Below are 18,977 nucleotides of genomic sequence, written 5' to 3' on the forward strand. Positions count from 1 at the left end.
GCAGCACTGAGCCACAGGAGCAGTGAGAGGATCACGCAGAGCGAGGGCACACACGTGCACGGCTCTGTCCTGGCACCTGCAGTGATGCCGCCCTGGCCGAGCCTTGGGCTCTGAGCTGGCAGCTCTCCCAGGGGGAAAGGCCTTCACCTACCCTCAGAATATTCCTCATCATCAGGCTCAGTAATTGATATGGATCGGGAATCCAGATCATCCTCATAATCAGGTTCATCTGCAACGAAAGGCAGGACAGAACAGCTCCTGTGACACTGCTGAAGGTTCTTCTACAGGCCAGAGTGGCAGTGAGTGCACCTGGGTGACTGCTGCCCTCCAAGGCACTCCCTCATCTCTGCCTTCCACTCAGGAGCAGGAGCAGCGGGACCACGTGCCTGCAGTGGCCCCACAATGGGATGGAAGGAGCCCCTTGCATGGCAGTCAGGGGAGAAAGGACTCCCTGGATCTGCCAGCAGCTCTGAACTGAGCCCCAGGCAGGGCCAGGGCTTGGCAGTGGCAGCCAGAACAGCTCAGGCTCTGTGCAGCCGGCAAAAGAGGCATGCAAGGCACAGCCCCAGGGCACAGCCCTGGGCCCGGCCCCTTCCTCTCTGCTCTTCTCCGTGGCTTCACAGAGCACATTGAACTTCTTCATGAACAATGAACATTGGCATTGCACACGGGAAGAAGATTGACAGCTAAATGCTCCTTCCTCCCACTGACAGCCATGCTATGGAATCACTCAGGGCTCCAGAAGAGAGCAGGGCGAGGTTTCCAGAATCCATCAACCTTCAGACTCTCAAGGGAAATGGCACGTGAGTGAGCTCTTGCCACCTTGACACTGATTATTCTGTGCAGAAAGGGACATTGAGAACTTGCCTCCAGCATCTGGCAAGGTCTTCAAACCGCCATCTACCAGCACTTGCAGATGCTCCATGTCACGATCCCAGTCTAGAAGAGAGCACAGATCAGAACCATTCCATGGTGTGCTGGGATCCCCTTCTGCCTTAGGGAACTGGGCACTGCAAGGGGGTCAGGTAAGGCCATGGGAGCCAGATGTCAATGGACATGACCAAAGCTGCAGAGGGGCCTGAGGAGAGCTCTGGACTGGCTCTGGACATTCTCAACACCTTTTCCATGCTCTGTGCAAAATCCCTGAAAGGCAGGCACTGCCAAGCGGCAGAGATGTACAGCTCAAGCCTCAGCAGGGCTCAGGCCCAGAGGCACAGCAATTACCTCCTGGGACTGTGCCTGGCATGGCCTCCCTTCCTGCAGCAGAGGCTGCCCATGAGCCACTGCTTCCTCTGGGAAACGCTGCCTTCAGCACAGCCTTTGGGTTCATCTCTGGAGAAAGGAAGAGCCACAGCTGGATCAGACAGAACCATTCCCCATTGGGGAGGTGGCATGTTCAAGAGGCAATATTTGTCAAAGTCATGGATATGGATCAGGAGAAAAGCCAGGTTATTGGGGCTGGCCAGGGCCCTCCCTCCTCCAAACAAATTTCCAGAGACTGGGAAATTGCAATGGAGCTCTGGGTGTGCATGGCCTGAGCTGCGGTTTGGGCTCCCTGTCAGCTGATGCCAAATGTGTTCCTGCAGAGGCTGGGGAGAAGCTGCAGCCAGGCCAGGCTGGGAAACAGCCCTGCAGGCCATGAAAGCAGCAGCGGGGCAGCGAGGCTGCCATGGATCCCTTCCTGCTCTGCCAGCCATGGTGTGTCCAGATGTGCAGAGAAAGCCCCCGGCTGCTGAGTCTCAGGAGAAGGCTGAGGGACATGGACCCACCACGGCATCTCTCCAGTTCACTCAACATCTTGTCTCCTGTAGGTTTGTTCCTCCCTCTAGGAGAACCTTAACAGAAAGTATTTCCATTTCAGATGAATGGATCCCACAGAACCAGGGCTCAGCCTGTGGGATCAGCAGGGACACATCACTCACCCCTGTGATGGGAGCTGGGCTTGCGTGCAGGAACCAGAAAAGGAGCTTGAAATGTCCTTGCTGCAGACACACCTGTAACTCAACAGCCACAGAATCTTCTGTCACCTGGTTTGTGACAGGTTGTCAATGATTATTCCTTGTTGGGACAGTGAGAACATACCTGCATGGGGCTCCAGAGGCAGAAAATCATCATGAAGCCAAGCTGCTGAAGAAGCCTTCCTACCGTCCTTGTCTATAAAGGAGCACAGATCAGAATCATTCCATAGTGTTCTGGGACCCCCTTCTGCTTTAGGGAATTGGGCACTGCAAGGGGGTCAGGTAAGGCCATGGCCAAAGCTGCAGAGTGGCCTGGGGAGCTCTAGGCTGGCTCTGGTCACTCTCCATCTTATTTGCAGGCCCTGTGAAACATCTCTGGAGGGGCAGCAGGACCAGCCCAGGGTCCCTGAGGCCTCTGTCCCTCCCACAAAGGAAACCCTCCCTAAAGCCCTGGGGAAAACCATCCCCAAAGCATCACAGGGAGAAGGGAGCGCTGTCCCTGGAAAGGGGACCGAGGCCGCCGGCTCACCTGCTCGCCCTGCTCGCCACGGAGCAGCCTGGGCAGCCCTGTCAGGCAGGGCCACTGCCAGGAGGAGCAGGAGGAGGAGGCGCAGAGCAAAGGCCATGGTGCCTTGCCCACTGCCAGTCCTGCAGCTCTTGCTGCCACCACTGTCCTGACACCGCTGTCCCAATGTCAGCACCGCTGCTGCCGCCGCCGCTGCTGCCACAACAGTCGTGGTCAAGGACTGACTGCTCGGTCCTTGTGGTGCTGTGCAACCACGGGGCTCTGGGACCTCTGTGACCTCAGAGCCTGCTGTCACCCCACAGGCTGCTGTGACCTCATGGCCTTAGGTGTCTGCCCCAAGTGTACGCCCATCTGTACTAGAGGACTGCCCCGATGTAAATCTTTGAGTTCATCCAAGGGTCATTGCTAAACAAAACCTTGGTTTTGCCTGCTGACATTGCTGGACAGGCGGTGTCCCAGGAGATGCTCTTGATGGTTGCCTCTTTTCCTGGGCATGGCACTGGAGGAGGTCCAGGTCCAGGTGATGCCACTGAAGGAAATGTGCCCTCATCCCAGGGATGCTCAACACAGACTCCCCCAGCCCCTCAGTGCCCCACCGCTGGTCACAGCAGCCCCTGCCTGGCTCCTGCCTGCCCACACCATGGTCAGCCCTGCCTGCTCCTGGACATGGAGCTCAGCCAGGGCTGGTGCTGTGTGGGCTTTGCTGGTGGTACCAGGCAGACACTGGGGTGAGAGCTCCATCTCTTTATTGGAACAGAAGAGCTGTGCTGGGCCCTGCCCTGGCAGGAGGGACCCACCTTCAGTCCAGGCCACAGAGCAGGGCGGGTCCCTTCAGGGACACAGGGCCTTGCTTTGGGTGGTGGCAGCATCTGCACAGCAGCAAGCTGGTAATGCAGCTGTGACAGGGACATCACGTATGGGAATGGAGATGTGAAATGTGTGGTGCAGGTGTCCCTGAGGGAGGTGTTTGGCTGGACTTGTGAAGCTGCAGAGAGGAACCTGTTGAGAGAGGAGGTGGCTGAGGCCCCAGCTGCAGCTGGCACACAGGGACCCTCTTGCACACTGGGAGATTCTCACTGTGCTCAAAGTTTCCCTCTGAAGACTAAGAGGTGAATGTGGATGGGCTCAGCAGCTGATCTGCAGGCCAAACATTTGAGTTAGCAAAAGAAGAAATTGAGAAAATACAAGTTTATCCATAGCAAGGAGGAAAGCAAGGCCATTAGCATGGAAACCAATAAAAAGGTGCATAAGGGGTATTTGCAGTTGTAATAAATGGAATTGGTTCGTGCTAACTAAATTGTAATTGTTATTAAAGTTATTATTAGAAACAATCAAGAACCAGTGTTACAAAGCAGATGTACCCCTTTGCAGATGTTACATGTCAAAATTAAGGTACAGGATGTAGTTTAGAAGATAAATGGTGTCTCAAGGCCAAAATGGCCTTGAGATGGACCAAAATTAGAACAAATTTAGGCATTGGACCTAAAGATTAGTAAACATAAGGCTAATTAGTAGACTTACATAACACAAGGATTAGTACACACACGCAAACCTGTAAGGTTATCCAAAGGATAATGAGGAAGAGGAGAAGCCTTCGCCAAAAGACAACCAGAAGAAGACTGAAGACCCCCTAACAACAAGTGAGGCATGCGCTGTGAAGAAAAGTGATGTAAAGTCAGAAAAATCGGAAATAGGAGGAAACTTACAGGAAACATTAATGAATATGTATAAGCATACAGTATATAAGTTTAGCTTGAAGTGCTTTGTTTTGGACGTGAGGCAGGGTGGGAAGCCTCCATACCCTGGTCGGTTTTGCTTATGCTTTAATAATACTTAATTTCTAGCAGATTATATGAATAAATTTTATTTTTTTATTAAACTGTATTATTTCACTAAACTATATTCTTTTATACTACATTAGTATTCAATTTCGTAAATTGTATTCATTTTTAATTAAACTGCCATTAAGCCAAGGGACCTAGTTGTCAAAATTCTAATTTCATTTTTAACAATATTTTAACAAGGAAGGCGGTACAACAACATTGGTATTTACCAAACATGACAAAACATGAGGTATTTTAACAAAGAAGGCCCCTTATGGTGACAACATTCCACTGTTCAAACTGTAAAACATCTTTGTGTACTGATCAGGAGGTCACGATTTCCTCTTTACAATCCTGATGCTGAATGTCTCCTGAGGAGGTCTGGTCACAGAGAAGAATGAGCCCCTTGTGGGCTGCCCCTGTTTGGACAACCTGCTCCTCACCCCGAGCCTCAGCATGTCTGACATCGCCCACCTGGGACTGACATCTCAAAACATTGAAAATATTTATCCATTTTTCTTTATCATTAAAATCTAATTAATTAATAAAAATAAATTTTTAATTTTTACAATAATATTGTTCTGTAATTTTATAACCTAATTTTTCTATTTATATAAAAGAATTGATACACTTTTAGCAACTAAAACGTTATCGGTCCTTGGTTCAAAGTACTACAATTCCCTTCATTAATTGGTCACTATTTCTCCCTCTTTATCTTAATTACACCTATTTTTAGTCTTTTGATCATATTTTTTAATAATTTTCTCAGGCAGGGTAAAAGGGGCCACATTGGGGTCCATGGAGACTTTTCTGGGGAACATTTGGGGCAGTTTTGGGTCTGGGGAGGGAATTTAGAGAGAACTTGGGGGTCTGGAGGACACTTGGGGAGACGGGTGGGCACTTGGAGGGGCACTTAGGGATTCTGTGGGACAATTTGGGGTCCGGGGGAGCACTTGGGGGTCCAGGGGGGCACTTGGAGGTCAGGGAGGGGAATCCGGGGGCCCTTCGGGGTCCGGGCGGGCACTTGGGGAGCTGTAACAGGGAATCTATGGGGCGCGGGGGATGATGGGAGTTGTAGGCGCCGGTATAATACGGTTTAATGGGGCCGCGGAGCATCACGGGAGTTGGAGGCGCAGCTCCAATGGATTCCGGTGAGGCGCGGGGCATGACGGGAGATGGAGTCCCGGCTGGAATAGCGCTCTATGGGCGCCGCGGAGCATGATGGGAGCTGTAGTTCCGGAAGTGGCTCGGAAGGCGCGTTCGGCGGTGTGGGGAAGCGCTTGGAGAAAACTTTTGCGTCCGAGCCGTGGCTGCAGGTGCTGGGGGCGAATGTATACAGCTCGGGAGCACTTGGGGGGAACCTGGGGAGCTGTAACCGGGCTCTTTAGGGCGCGGGGCACGGCAGGAGGTTTGGGCGCGGAACTGTGTTGTGGGATGATGGGAGATGAATTCCCAGGAGTGGCTGGAAGGGGAATCTGTGGGGTCGGGAGCATTCAGGGATCCAGGGACGCTTTGGGGGGGTCCCGAACGGGCGCTGAGGAGGCACTCGGGGATCCTGGAGGGTCTGGGGAACACATGGGACCTATGGGGGGCGATGCCGGGGTTCTGGGGAGCGCAGGGCATATTCCCAGTCCCTCCCAGTTCCTTCCAGCATGATCCCATTTGCTCACAACCACTCCCAGTCAGCCTCAGTGGAGTTGGACTCCCTGCCAGTATGATCGTTTTCACCTCCAGCATGATCCCAGTTCATCCCAGTATAAGTCCTGTTGCTTCCAGTTACCCCCAGCATGCACCCAGGAACTCCCAGTTCCTGCCAGTTGCTCCTGGCATGACCCCAGTTGCTCACAGGTGTTCCCAGTCAGCCTCAGCATGATCTCAGTAACTCCCAGTATATCCCATTTCCCACAAACCTGGTCTCAATTGCTCCCTGCAGGCTCCTGTTCACTGCCAGTATGATCCCAGTATGATCCCAGTATGATGTCAGTACACAGCCAGTGCAATCCCAGCCACTGCCAGGATGATCCCAGTACAAACCAGTCCCTGCCAGTGCTGCCACTCCTGGGATCCCCCAGCCCTCTCTGTGTTCCCCCCTCCCGCATCTCCCCAGAGCAGCCCCAAGGGCTGGCAGTCCCCAGCCAGGGTCCCCAGCCAGCCCCAGGTTGGATCTGCAGCCCCCAATTTTCCCAGTTTCCCTCTCCTTTTCCCCGGGCCGGGTTCCCCCCGTCCCCAGCGGGTGGGAGCAGCGGAGAGCCCCGCGCTGCCCATCCCGACCTGTCCCGGCTCCATCCCCGCTCCTGCCGTGGGCTGTGAGGGGTTTGGGAACGGGGCACCGAGGGTGTCACTGCTCCTGGGGGAGGAGGAGGAGGAGGGATGGAAGAGGAGGGATGAAAAAGGAGAGAGAGAAGGGATGGAAGTAGGAGAAGGAGGTGGGGTTAGGGAGGAAGAGGAGGAGGAAGAATGGAAGGGGAGGAGAGGGAGGAAGAAGAGGGACAAAGGAGGATCAGGGAAAGAAGGAACCACAAGGTTGAGCACTCTCTGAATTCATAGCCCCCTCCTGTGGGATCATCACCCACCATCCCACAGGTGATCGGGGAGTGGGAGCTTTGCCCGGATATCCTGGGGGGGTCCCTGGGTTGGGTTCATTTTGCAGGGGGGAGATGTTTGGAGAATGTGGAACTCCAAAGCTGAGTGGAAAATCCTACTTGGGGGGACTTTGGGGGGTCTCACTGATAGTAAAAGGTTCCAAAATCTTAGAAAATTCGAGGACTTAGGTTTGGAAAGCCCTGGGAAAAGCAGGCCCTGGGAAATGTTAAGCCTTGTGCTTGCTAAAGACCAGGTCAAGCTGCACCTGTGGAGTCAATATATGATAAATGATAGAATTGTTAGATGTGATTAGATGTGATTATTGTTTGGAGAACATGGGGAACCATGTTAGGGGGTTAAGGGGGGATCACGAGAAATTCATGCTTGGGTAAAAACAATGCATACAATAGAACAATGTAAGATTAATAATTAATATGTAAGTTGCATAACGATAGAGTATAAAATATGTTCAACTCGAAAACCAAATGGGGTCAGATTTGGGTATGTGTACCCCTGACACCCAGAGCTCTTTAAATAAAGCACCTTCATATAACCATTCGTGGTTGTGTGTGATCCTGAACGCTGACATTTTGGCGACCCAGATGGGACCTTGTGAGTGCTGCTGAGCGAACTCGCGACCCGATCACGCTCCAGCCGGCACCGAGGGATTCTCGGGGAGCCCATCGGCCGCGACCGTCTGCGCTGCTCACAACGTCCCCGGGAGAAAAGGTAAGGTGCTTTAATTTGGTTTTGGTGCCTGCCAGTTAGACGCGGCGAAAGCTGCGCGTGGTTGGGCTAAAGGAATTCCTCTTGGTAAAGCCTAGGCGCCGTCCGTAAGACGACTGCGAAAGTGTCGCAGGTTCGGCATTTGTGGTATATTATAGTTATAGTTATAATATGGAGAAGCTTAAAGGTATTTTGGGCAGCAGTGCTCCCATACCGGCTACTTCTCCTTTGGGGTGCTTATTAGCACATTGGAAACAAGGTAACTTTGGGAAAGAATTACATAAGGTTAAGTTAATTTCGGTGAGATCTCCCCACAGAAAAAGACCCCAGCGACCCCGTCTCGTCTGTTGGTAGCTATAACCCCTTTTGTCTTTCTTTACTTTGTTTTCCTTATCTCTCTCTCTCTCCTCTATCGCATAATCCTTGTTGTTGGCACTAAAATAAAGGTATATTATTGTTGTTATGATTTAAACTGAAATCCCTTTGTGTCCTTTTTGCACTCTGAGATCAAACGAACCTCTCACGAGTCCCACTCGCGTTAGCGAGTCATGACATCTAAATTGGCGTCACGGACAGGATTTCTGACAGACAGAAGGGGCTGCAGGTTTGTTGTGCAGTCTGTATTAGGGGAAGGACGTCTCGCTCCAGCCGCACCCAGCCCGACACTCCCAAAGAGTGAGCGGTGTCTAGAAAGCAAGGGGGGCAACTCGAATTTCCCGCAAACTGCACACGCCGAGGTGAAAAGCACCCCACACTCACTTGAGGGCTCTGTCTGCAGGATTTCGCAGAACATCTCTTAGTGCAAAAGGGTGGGAATGTTTTTGTTGTTGTTGTGTGTATGAATTTTGACTGCTTGGTGTAGCAAAGAGATAACTAGAATTTTAAACTGAAGGAGTGCCTCCCAAGCAGATTTGGTCTTTTTACCCATACAGGGAAGCAAAAAGTTGTGTGTGTGTGTATAATCTAAGTTTATACCTCCCTGTAGTGGTTTTTCCTTTGTAAAAAATGACTGAGAACAGCAGTGCAAAAGTTAAAACTGCATTTTATGCATGTTATGCTCTGTTAGCAAAACACAATACCAGACCTTCTCCAGGAGGAAAAAGTTGGTGCTCAATAATTGGTTTAATTTGGAAAATGTGATTGATAGAGTATGTTCATTACAATATGAAACAAAATTTAAACTGGGCAAAAATAAAACTATACTCTGCTCAGTTTTGGGAGCTTGTCTTACAGCAGCTATAGAAACTCGCTGTAAGTAAAGAAGTAAAGAAAAAACTACCTCCAAAACCTAGTTAAAATTTTGCAAAGACAATTGGATGAAGAAAAAGTAAGATCAGTCTGTTGCAAGCAGCTCTCCATGATAAAAATTAAAAAAAAAAAAATAAAAAATGCTGACTTGCTAAAAGAAACAAGAGAGGAAAACCCCTCTCCTTAATCAAATTTACCCTCAAAAAGAGCTAACTTGGATAAAATTGTGGGGAACGCTGCTGTCCTAGTTTGAAACCTCTAATTAAAAATATAATTTTTAATTAGATAATATAATTATATAACATAATTTTATAATATAATTATTATATAATATATTATAGTATAATAGAATATAATATACTATTACTACTATATTATAATATAATATAATTATATCAATGATAAGGATCTTGATCTGCATATAACTACTAAAATAGAAATAAAAAAATAGGAAAAAAAAAATAGAAAAAAAAAAAAAAAGAGAAAAGAAAAAGGGAGTACGGGCGTCTCCCTCACGAGTCAGAGACAGAATATGTATTCCGAGTGTCTCTCACTGGACGTGATCCAATTCGATTGGGAGAACAGGAATCCAGTGGGTACTGGGGACATGAAGTATTTTTAACAACAAGAGACATACATAGCCCATGGTCCCTAACTCAGCACGCAGCTTATTGGGCAGAGGGGCTTAACCCCTTGGAAAGGGGGGACTTTATTGCTATAGTTTGTACCCCCAACCAACTACTGAAAAATATTTAGAAAGCTGCCTGCTTACAAATGATACACAAAAGAAAATTAATTGTTGGTTATGAATTACCAATGTTGTTACTTGTGAAAACTGAAATTATAGACTTGTAAAAATCCCAGAAAGAAAAAATCAGAGAAAGCAAAGGGTGTTAGATACATTGGTTCTCTTAATGAAAACCCAGAAAAAGAGAAAGCAAATCTCTAATCGCCAGTATTGGTGGTCACTAGAGATAAAGAAAGGGGTCTCCAAAAACATAATGGGTGGCTTATCACTTAAAAGTTAAGCAAAGTAGTCTCTAATTGGCACTGTCCCAGGTTCATTGTATCGAATGCCCCATTGTATAACTCAGTACACCTCCACAGGCTCTGGGCTGTGAGCCCAAGCAGTCTCCTTCTCAGCTTCTGGGACTGGAGCCCAAACAGCTTTAGAATCAGGGAAACTGGTAACTCTGCCTCTCATGGGTGAGCAGAGAGGGGGAAGTTAGTTTTATGCTCACTAGAAATAACAAAACTGGAGACATACTGATTACAGCAATAGTAAGTCCTAAACGTGCACCTATTGCTTCTGTAGTTAACAGTAGAGCCCAAATTTCTGTGTCGACCAATACAGACTAGTACAGGATTTGAGAGCAATAATAGGGTAACTAAAGATATTTACCCAGTGGTAGCTAATCCTTGCACATTGTTAACATCCGTAAAAGAGAAATAGAAATGGTTTACTGTAATTGATTTAAAAGATGCCTTTTTCTGCATACCCCTTGACAAAGAAAGTAAGAAACTGTTTGCCTGTGAGTGGGAAAATCCAGAAAATGGAAGGAAAACTCAGCTCACCTGAACACGACTCGTACAAAGATACAAGAACAGTCCAACACTATTTGGAAGCCAGCTGGCGAAGGAGCTGGAGATTTGGACCGAGAATGGGCAAGTACCGAGAGAACAATACCTGCTGTTACAGTATGCTAATGATACACTGACCACTACAGAAGAGAAACAATCTGCATAAAGGTAACAATTGAAAATTTTAAATCAGCTGGGAATGGGAGGATATAAGGTATCTAAAACAAAGGTACAAATTGCCCAACAGACTGTGATTTACCTGGGGTGTGAAATCTCACAAGAGCAATAAAAGCTGGGTACTAATCGTATTCAAGCTATTTGTGCCATTCCAGAACCCTAGAACCTATATGAGATACAAGTTTCCCTTGGGATGACAGAGTGGTGCCATGGATCATGGACTATGGACTAATTGCAAAACCCCTGTATGAAGCCCAGAAGACACAGCTGATTACCTAGAGCAAACCACAGAAGGAGGCCTTCCTCAAACTGAAGGAGGCATTGACAACAGCTCCGGCGTTAAGACTGCCTGATTCATCCAAGGATTTTCACCTGTTTGTGCATGAAAGACTACACCCAGCACTGGGAGTGCTGACCCAATGTTTGGGAAGCTGGAAAAGGCCGGTAGGCTGCTTTTCCAAACAACTTGACAATGTGAGTGCCGGATGGCCTTCATGCCTGCGGGCAGCTGCAGCCACTGTGATGCTGACACAAGAAGCTAGGAAACTCATGATGAGTAGACACATAAATGTCTACATGCCACATATGGTAACCACTGTTTTAGAACAAAAGGGGGGCCATTAGCTATCTCCAAGCAGGATGAAAAAATTCCAGGTAATCCTGACTGAGCAAGATAATGTCACACTAAAGACAACTAACCTCTTGAATCTAGCTTTGTTCCTAGGTACCACAACTGAAGAAGGCTGACTAGAGCATGACTGTGTAGAAATAATAGAGGACACCTATTCAGCAAGAGAAGACCTGAAAGACATCCCACTAGAGCAACCAGAGTGAGAGCTATTCACAGATGGAAGCAGCTTCACGGAGAATGGGACCAGATACGCTGGATATGCGGTAACAACAGTCAGTACAATGGTGGAGGCAAAAGCATTATCACCAAATACATCTGCCCAGAGGGCAGAACTGGTTGCCTTAACCAGAACACTAGAACTGAGTAAAGGGAAATTGAAAAGCAGACTAGACAGCCCGACAGATTGCTCAAGAAGTGGAAACAACAATGGCATTGATACCTTTAAAGACTAATGTATCTCAATTTAATTTGCCTCCAAAACCAAAATATTCAATAGAAGATGAGAAATTGGGACATTTGCTAAATGCACAAAAGAATTCAGAAGAGTGGTATGTAACTGCACAAAGACAAATAGTATTAACCCCCTTGATAATGAGAGAAGTTCTACAAATTAAACATAACAAATATCATTGGGGTGCAGAGGCATTGGTAAAACTGCTAAAGCAAAAATTAATCTCTGTACGGATGCTAACAATGGCAAAATCAACTCAGTGGCTAGACACAGGCATAGCTAGGAAGGATTAGGATAGGAATAGAATCAAGATGACACTTAGCAAGAACCCTCTAGTAGAGTGAAAGTTGGGTGGGCTCTAGAGCAGATAGCAAACTATCAGAATAGAGAAACGGGTCAGGTAGACAGACTAGCAAGAGTCACCCAGGAAAAATTTAAAGAACTAAACATAAATTACAATTTATTACTCCTGAAAGAGCATGGAGTGTGTGAGTTTTTTTTTTAAAAGGGACAAATTGTTGCGTCCACATCCCAAATGTAACAGAAGATGTAGAACATGACATCAATCAGTTGCAACAAATAGAGCATGAAGCATGGGAAGAGCAAAAGGATGTGACTATAAGTTGGTTAGACAAAATCTTTAAAGGGTTAGGGTGGAATGTGAATTCATGAATTAAATCTATCATTGAGAATGTGATAATTTTATTAATTGTATTTTTAGTAATTTGGTTAGTTTACAGCATCTTAAAAAGAGAAATACAGAAGAAAACATCCTGGAACCAGAAGATAATAAAGGCACTGATGCGAGACCCACACTCACCATCTTCCGGTTCTCCATTTCGTGACAGCATCCAGGACAACGTTTACATCAATCAAGGATTCAAAGAACATCAAGTATAAACTCAGAAACAAAGGACTGTATCAAGTGAAAACATTTGCACTTATGGTGAAGTGAAAATGCTTTCAAAGGGGGGGAATGATAGTAAAAGGTTCCAAAATCTTAGAAAATTCGAGGACTTAGGTTTGGAAAGCCCTGGGAAAAGCAGGCCCTGGGAAATGTTAAGCCTTGTGCTTGCTAAAGACCAGGTCAAGCTGCACCTGTGGAGTCAATATATGATAAATGATAGAATTGTTAGATGTGATTAGATGTGATTATTGTTTGGAGAACATGGGGAACCATGTTAGGGGGTTAAGGGGGGATCACGAGAAATTCATGCTTGGGTAAAAACAATGCATACAATAGAACAATGTAAGATTAATAATTAATATGTAAGTTGCATAACGATAGAGTATAAAATATGTTCAACTCGAAAACCAAATGGGGTCAGATTTGGGTATGTGTACCCCTGACACCCAGAGCTCTTTAAATAAAGCACCTTCATATAACCATTCGTGGTTGTGTGTGATCCTGAATGCTGACATCACCATCCCTAAGTGGGGAGATGGAAATGGGGAACTTTTCAGATTCCTGGCACTCCCAGCACCCTGGGGATGGCAGGGACCGAGCAGACAAAGGACCCCCAGTACGAGCGTGACTCCCAGCAGCTGGGACAGGGGGGAACCCTTGAACCCCAAACAGGAGAGACCAGAGATGGGGAACTCCTGGGAGGAATTTTCAGGGCTGAATCTTGGTGTTTTTTGGAGGTTTTATGGACCCCAGATGTCAGGTGACTTCTAGAGATGAGCTTGGACAGAGGGACCTGCAAACTCAATGTCCTCATCCCTTGTATTTCCCCAAACCAGGATTTCCCATTCCCAAACCTTGGCTGGATGGAGAGGAAGGCTGCGAGGAAGAGGAAGATGCCCCGTGACACCCAGGCAGGTGAGGAGGAAGTCAGTGCCCCTTTCCCCCTCTCTCCTGCTCCATCTCCCAGCCCAGCATGGCCCCCGGCTGCAGGACAACCCCGCTGCCGACGCCGTCCTGCCGGGGATGCACTGGGGGGGATCTCCTTCCCCTTCCCTCTGGCACAGAGACAAATCCCATCCTCTCCTTGTCCTTCCTCCCCCAGACAAGGAGCTGAGGATGGAGACCAGGGAGGACAAATCCTCACTGCAAAACCTCATGGAAGAGGCCATTTTGAGCAGCTCCACAGTGCAGGAAACCAATGGGGAGGAAAAGCTTCAGACATCCCACAGCAGGAGGAGAGGCTCCAAACCCATCCCAGGGTGCTCTGAGGAGGAAAGACCCACCCTGTGCCGGGAAGGTGGCCGGAGATCCAGCCAGGGCTCTGAGCTGGTGGTCCATGAGCAGCTTCAGGATGGGGAGAAGCCCTACAAGTGCTTGGAGTGTGGGAAGAGCTTCAGCCAGAGCAACAGCCTGATCTGCCACCAGATGATCCACACTGGGGACTGGCCCTATGAGTGTGAGCAATGTGGGAAGGGCTTCAGCTGGAGCTCCCAACTCATCATCCACCAGCGCATCCACACTGGGGAGAGGCCCTACGAGTGTGGTGAGTGTGGGAAGAGGTTTCAGAGGAGCTCCACTCTCCTCAGGCACCAGCAGATTCACAGAGAGGAGAGGCCCTTCCTCTGCCCTGACTGTGGGGAGGGCTTCAAGCGAAACTCCAACCTCATCACCCACCGGCGCATCCACACTGGGGAGAGGCCCTACGAGTGTGGGAAATGTGGGAAGAGCTTCAGCCGGAACTCCAGCCTGATCTGCCACCAGAGGATCCACACCGGGGAACAGCCCTACGAGTGTGGGGAATGTGGGATGACCTTCAGCCGGAGGTCCCAGCTGACCATCCACCAGATGATCCACACTGGGGAGAGGCCCTATGAGTGTCCTGAGTGTGGGAAGAGGTTTCGGAGCAGCTCCCATGTCCTCGAGCACCAGCGGATTCACACGGATGAGAGGCCCTTCCGCTGCCCCGACTGCAGGAAGGGCTTCAAGGACAACTCCCACCTCATCAGGCACCGGCACATCCACACTGAGGAGAGGCCCTACGAGTGTCCTGAGTGTGGGAAGAGCTTCAGCCACAGCTCCAGCCTCAACACCCACAAACGCGTCCACACTGGGGAGACACCCTACAAGTGTTCCCTGTGTGGGAAGAGCTTCACCTGGAGATCTACCTTTACCCAACACCAACGGCGGCACCAGTAAGGGAAGCTCTGCAAATGCCCCAAAGTACAGGAAGAGCTTTGTGCACTGCTCCAGCTTCATCCCCCCTTGGAAAATTCAAGTTTGGCAGAGACCTGGTGATCCATGTTCCCTGTGATCCATGCTGGGAAGACACCTGTACCTTTTCCTGCCTATGGCAATGACATGATGTGGGACTAAAGAATATGAGGGTCTGGCCATGGCCCTGTCATTATATTCAATCCCATCTCAGGTCGTTGCCAGGGGCAGGTATTGGGGGTAGGTGTCTTTTTTTTTTATTCTTGATTGCCTGTGGATTTTTTAGCATTTAGTTGCGGGGACAACCTAACTGTGGGTACTTGGTGGGTGATTGACAAAAGACAAATAGTTCGGCCGTGCCCAGGGGAGGAAGGGGGCAGGAAAGGAGGAGGGTGGGCACAGCTTGGTGGACTTTTCTTCAGCTTCAGAGAAGGACACTTTGGTCGCAGAGCTGTTGCAGTGGAGACGAGGGAATTTTGCCATCACCCAGACGGAGCTGCTGCTTCTTCTCCTCCTTCCCTCTTTGTTGGTGGCCTCACACCCCCTGTCCTGCCGGGACGTGTGGCAGTGCCAGGCACCGCCGTGGAGCTGCTGATACACCTCAGCCACCAGCCCAGGATCTCAGCTCATCCCTGCTGTTCCAGCCGACTGTTCCTCAGAGCCCTGCAGGAGCACTGGGACTGACTGCTCGAGGGGGTTTGTGAAACAAAGCCTCTCCTCCATCCCATCTCAGCCAGAAAGCTGTCACGGGGTCCCTGGTTCTGTTTTCTTGTTATTGCTGTAGTTATTGTTGTTTGTTTGCCTGGTTATACTAGTAAAGAACTGTTATTCCTATCCCCAGATCTCTGCCTGAAAGCCCCTTGATTTCAGAATTATACTAATTCAGAGGGAGGGGGTCTACATTTTCATTCCAGGGGAGGCTCCTGCTTTCCCTAGCAGACACCTGTCTTCTAGAACCGAGACACTGGTTTTAGTCAGAAGCATCAGTGACCAAAAGTTGTGTTTCCTTTGTTTTGGTCACATCTTTGTTCCTTCTCAGTGTTCAGGCTGGGCTGTGGGGTGTCCTCATTTGCTGCATTTTCTGAGTTCCTCTTGGATCCTTTGAGCAATAGGTTGTGCCCTCTGAGGATCCTTTGTGCTCCTTGGTGACCCAGGAGAACTTTCCAGGCAATTTTTGGGGGAGCTGCTGCTGTGATGTCACAGGAACGTTGCCATGTCCTTGTGGTGTTCCCGTTGCTGTGGGGCACAGAGGCCTCAGTGTCAGAGCGGCTCTGGGCGCCTGCTCATTGCCTGAGGATCCTCCTGCCCGAGGCATTCTCAGCAGCCAGCCCAGCCCCTGACGGGTGTCCTTCTGTCCTTGCAGGGGGACAGACAGTCTGTAGATGTGTGCAGCACAGCCAAAATGATCCAGCAAGTGGTTGCTGCAGTTTGCACTCTGGACTCTGTGGCTTCTTATGGGTATTTTTTAACCCACTGGGCCCCTAAGTCGAAGATTTCCCCAGGTGCACCATATGTGCCTTTGGGATTGCTGTGGGCTTTTTGTTCTTCCATTGGAATAGAGTTGATTTTGAAAGAATATTTCCATTAAGATTCCAATTATTTGGGAGAGCTCCTGCCAACAACTTCTTTAAAAAAGGGTTGTTTTTAGCCAGCAGGGTGTGCACAGCATTTGGAATGTAGCCTGGGGAGGTTCTGTTCCTCAAGAGGAGAGTCTGTGGCAGTGAACCCTGGCATTCCCTCCGTTTGCTCACCCAGCCAAAAACTGGACACAGCCTTGTATTTTGTGCTGTTCTCTTGCTTGCTGTGTGATCCAAAAGGACTGTGGCTCCAGGAGGGAAGTTGTGAAAGCAAAATGCTCTCTCTTGGCATTGACTTGTTGTGTGGGATTTTCCAGCACCGGCAGCTTTTTGTCCTAACAGCATCTGGTTCAGGTGAAGGTCCCCTCACACAGGGACACTGGGAAGCTCCTTCTTCAGTGAGCAGGAAAGGAACCTTTGGTGTTCAGAGATCCCAGTTTTTCCCTTTCAACACCAGTATGAGCCCAGTAAGCTCCAGTATGATCCTTGTCACATGGCAGCACTCCCAGGATGGTCCCAGTTGCCTCTGACTAGATCAACCCAGTCAATCCCAGTATGATGCCATTGGCTCCCAGCATGCTCCCAGTTGCTCCCAGTCACCCCCAGTATGGGGAATGATGTGCATGGTGTGTTCCCAGTCACCCTCAGATACTCCCAGTATGAGTCCAGTCACTCCCAGTATGATCCAGAATTGGATTGCTGGGAGGCTTCATGGAATCCTGGAGACCATTGTGACACTCTAGGTCCCCATGGAACTGTGGTGACACCAGGTTGGCTGGGAGTGTTGATGTGCTGCAGGGTCGGAGGGCTCTGCACAGGGACCTGGACAGGCTGGATCCAGGGACCAAACCCAACAAGGTGAGGTTTAACAAGTCCAAGTTCCAGGTCCTGCACTTTGTCCCCAACAACCCCTGCAGTGCTCCAGGCTGGGGACAGAGTGGCTGGAGAGCAGCCAGGCAGAAAGGGACTTGGGGCACTGATGGACAGCAGGCTGGGCATGAGCCAGCAGTGTGCCCAGGTGGCCAAGAGGGCCAATGGCTCCTGGCCTGGATCAGGAACAGTGTGGCCAGCAGGAGCAGGGCAGGGATTCCTCCCCTCTACTCTGCACTGGTTGGGCAGCACCTCGAGTGCTGTGTCCAGTTCTGGGCCCCCAATTTAGGAAGGCCATGGATGGGCTGGAGCGTGTCCAGAGAAGGGCAACAAGGCTGGTGAGGGGTCTGGAGCACAAGTCCTGTAGGTGATAGTAAAAAGTCTCAAAATCTTAGAAAATTCGGGGACTTAGAAAGAAAGTTAGGTTTGGAAAGGCCTTGGAAAAGTAGGCCCTGGGAAATGTTAGGCCTTGTGCTTACTAAAGATCAGGTCAAACTGCACCTGTGTAATCAGTAGATGATCATGATACAATTGTTAGATGTGATTGGATATAATTACTGTTTAAAGAACATGAGGAACAATGTGAGGGGGCTGGGGGGGATCACAAGAAATCCATGCTTGGGTAAAAACAATGCATATATTAGAACAATGTAAGTTTAATAATTAATATGTAAGTTATATAACGTAAGAGTATAAAAACATGTTCAACTCAAAACCTAGAGGGGTCAGATTTGGGTCTGTGTATCCCTGACACCCAGAGCTCTTCATAAAGCACCTGCCTATAATCATTCGTGATTATGTGTGTTCCTGACCGCTAACAATTTCATCAGATTTTACTGGAATTTTGTGAGATATTTGTGGAATTTTGTGGAATTTTTGTGGAATTTTGTAGAAATTTGTGGAGATTTTGTGGGATGTTTCTGGAATTTGGTAGGGTTTTGAGAAGATTTTGAGAATTTGTTGGGGTGTTTCTGGAATTTTGTGGGATGTTTCTGCAATCTCGTGGGATTTTTGTGGAATTATGTGGGATTTTTCTTGAATTTTGTGGGATTTTGTGGAAATTTTCTTGGACATTTCCAGAATTTTGTGGGATTTTTCTGGAATTCTGTGGCATTTTGAGAAAATTTAAATAATTCTGTGGGATTTTTCTAGAATTTTGTAGGATTTTTTTGGAATGTTGTGGAATTTTTCTGGGATTTTTTGGGATTTTGAGCAGACTTCAATATTTTGGAAAGATTTTTCTTAGATTGTGTAGACATTTGTGGAGATTTTTTAAAATGTTTCTGGAATTTGATATGGTTTCGAGACGATGTAGGGAATTTTGCGGGATGTTTTCTTAAATTTTGTGGATTTTTGTGGAATTCTGTGGGATACTGTGGAGACTTGAAAAATTTAGAGATTTTTCCCAGATTGTGTGCAAATTGGAGGAGATTTTGTGGAATGTTTCTAGAGCTTCGTAAGATTTTGAAAAGATTTAGGGAATTTTGTGAAATGTTTGTGGAACTTTGTGGGATTTTTGTGGAATTTTGTGGAATTTTGTGGGATGTTTCCGAAATTCTGTAGAACTTTGAGGAGACATGAAGAATTTTAAGGGATTTTTCCTATATTGTGTGGAAATTTGTAAAGATTTTGTGGGAAGTTTCTGGAATTTTGTGGGATGTTTCTGGAATTTCGTGGGATTTTTTTGAATTTTGACAGATTTTTCTAG

The 18,977-nt window shown here is 48.2% G+C and overlaps 1 long non-coding RNA gene and 1 pseudogene across 1 annotated transcript; one reads left to right on the forward strand and one right to left on the reverse strand.

Annotated features, from left to right (window-relative positions):
* The window catches only part of LOC131586321 (zinc finger protein 208-like), a 539,124-nt pseudogene that overhangs the window by 443,715 nt on the left and 76,432 nt on the right, over positions 1 to 18,977 (reverse strand).
* On the forward strand, positions 5,555 to 13,749 carry LOC131586426 (uncharacterized). Its single transcript, XR_009279134.1, has 3 exons — positions 5,555 to 5,623; positions 13,448 to 13,526; positions 13,714 to 13,749. It is a non-coding gene; the product is annotated as an uncharacterized LOC131586426 (long non-coding RNA).

This window comes from Poecile atricapillus, chromosome 19, assembly GCF_030490865.1.
Source record: "Poecile atricapillus isolate bPoeAtr1 chromosome 19, bPoeAtr1.hap1, whole genome shotgun sequence".
NCBI lineage: Eukaryota > Metazoa > Chordata > Aves > Passeriformes > Paridae > Poecile > Poecile atricapillus.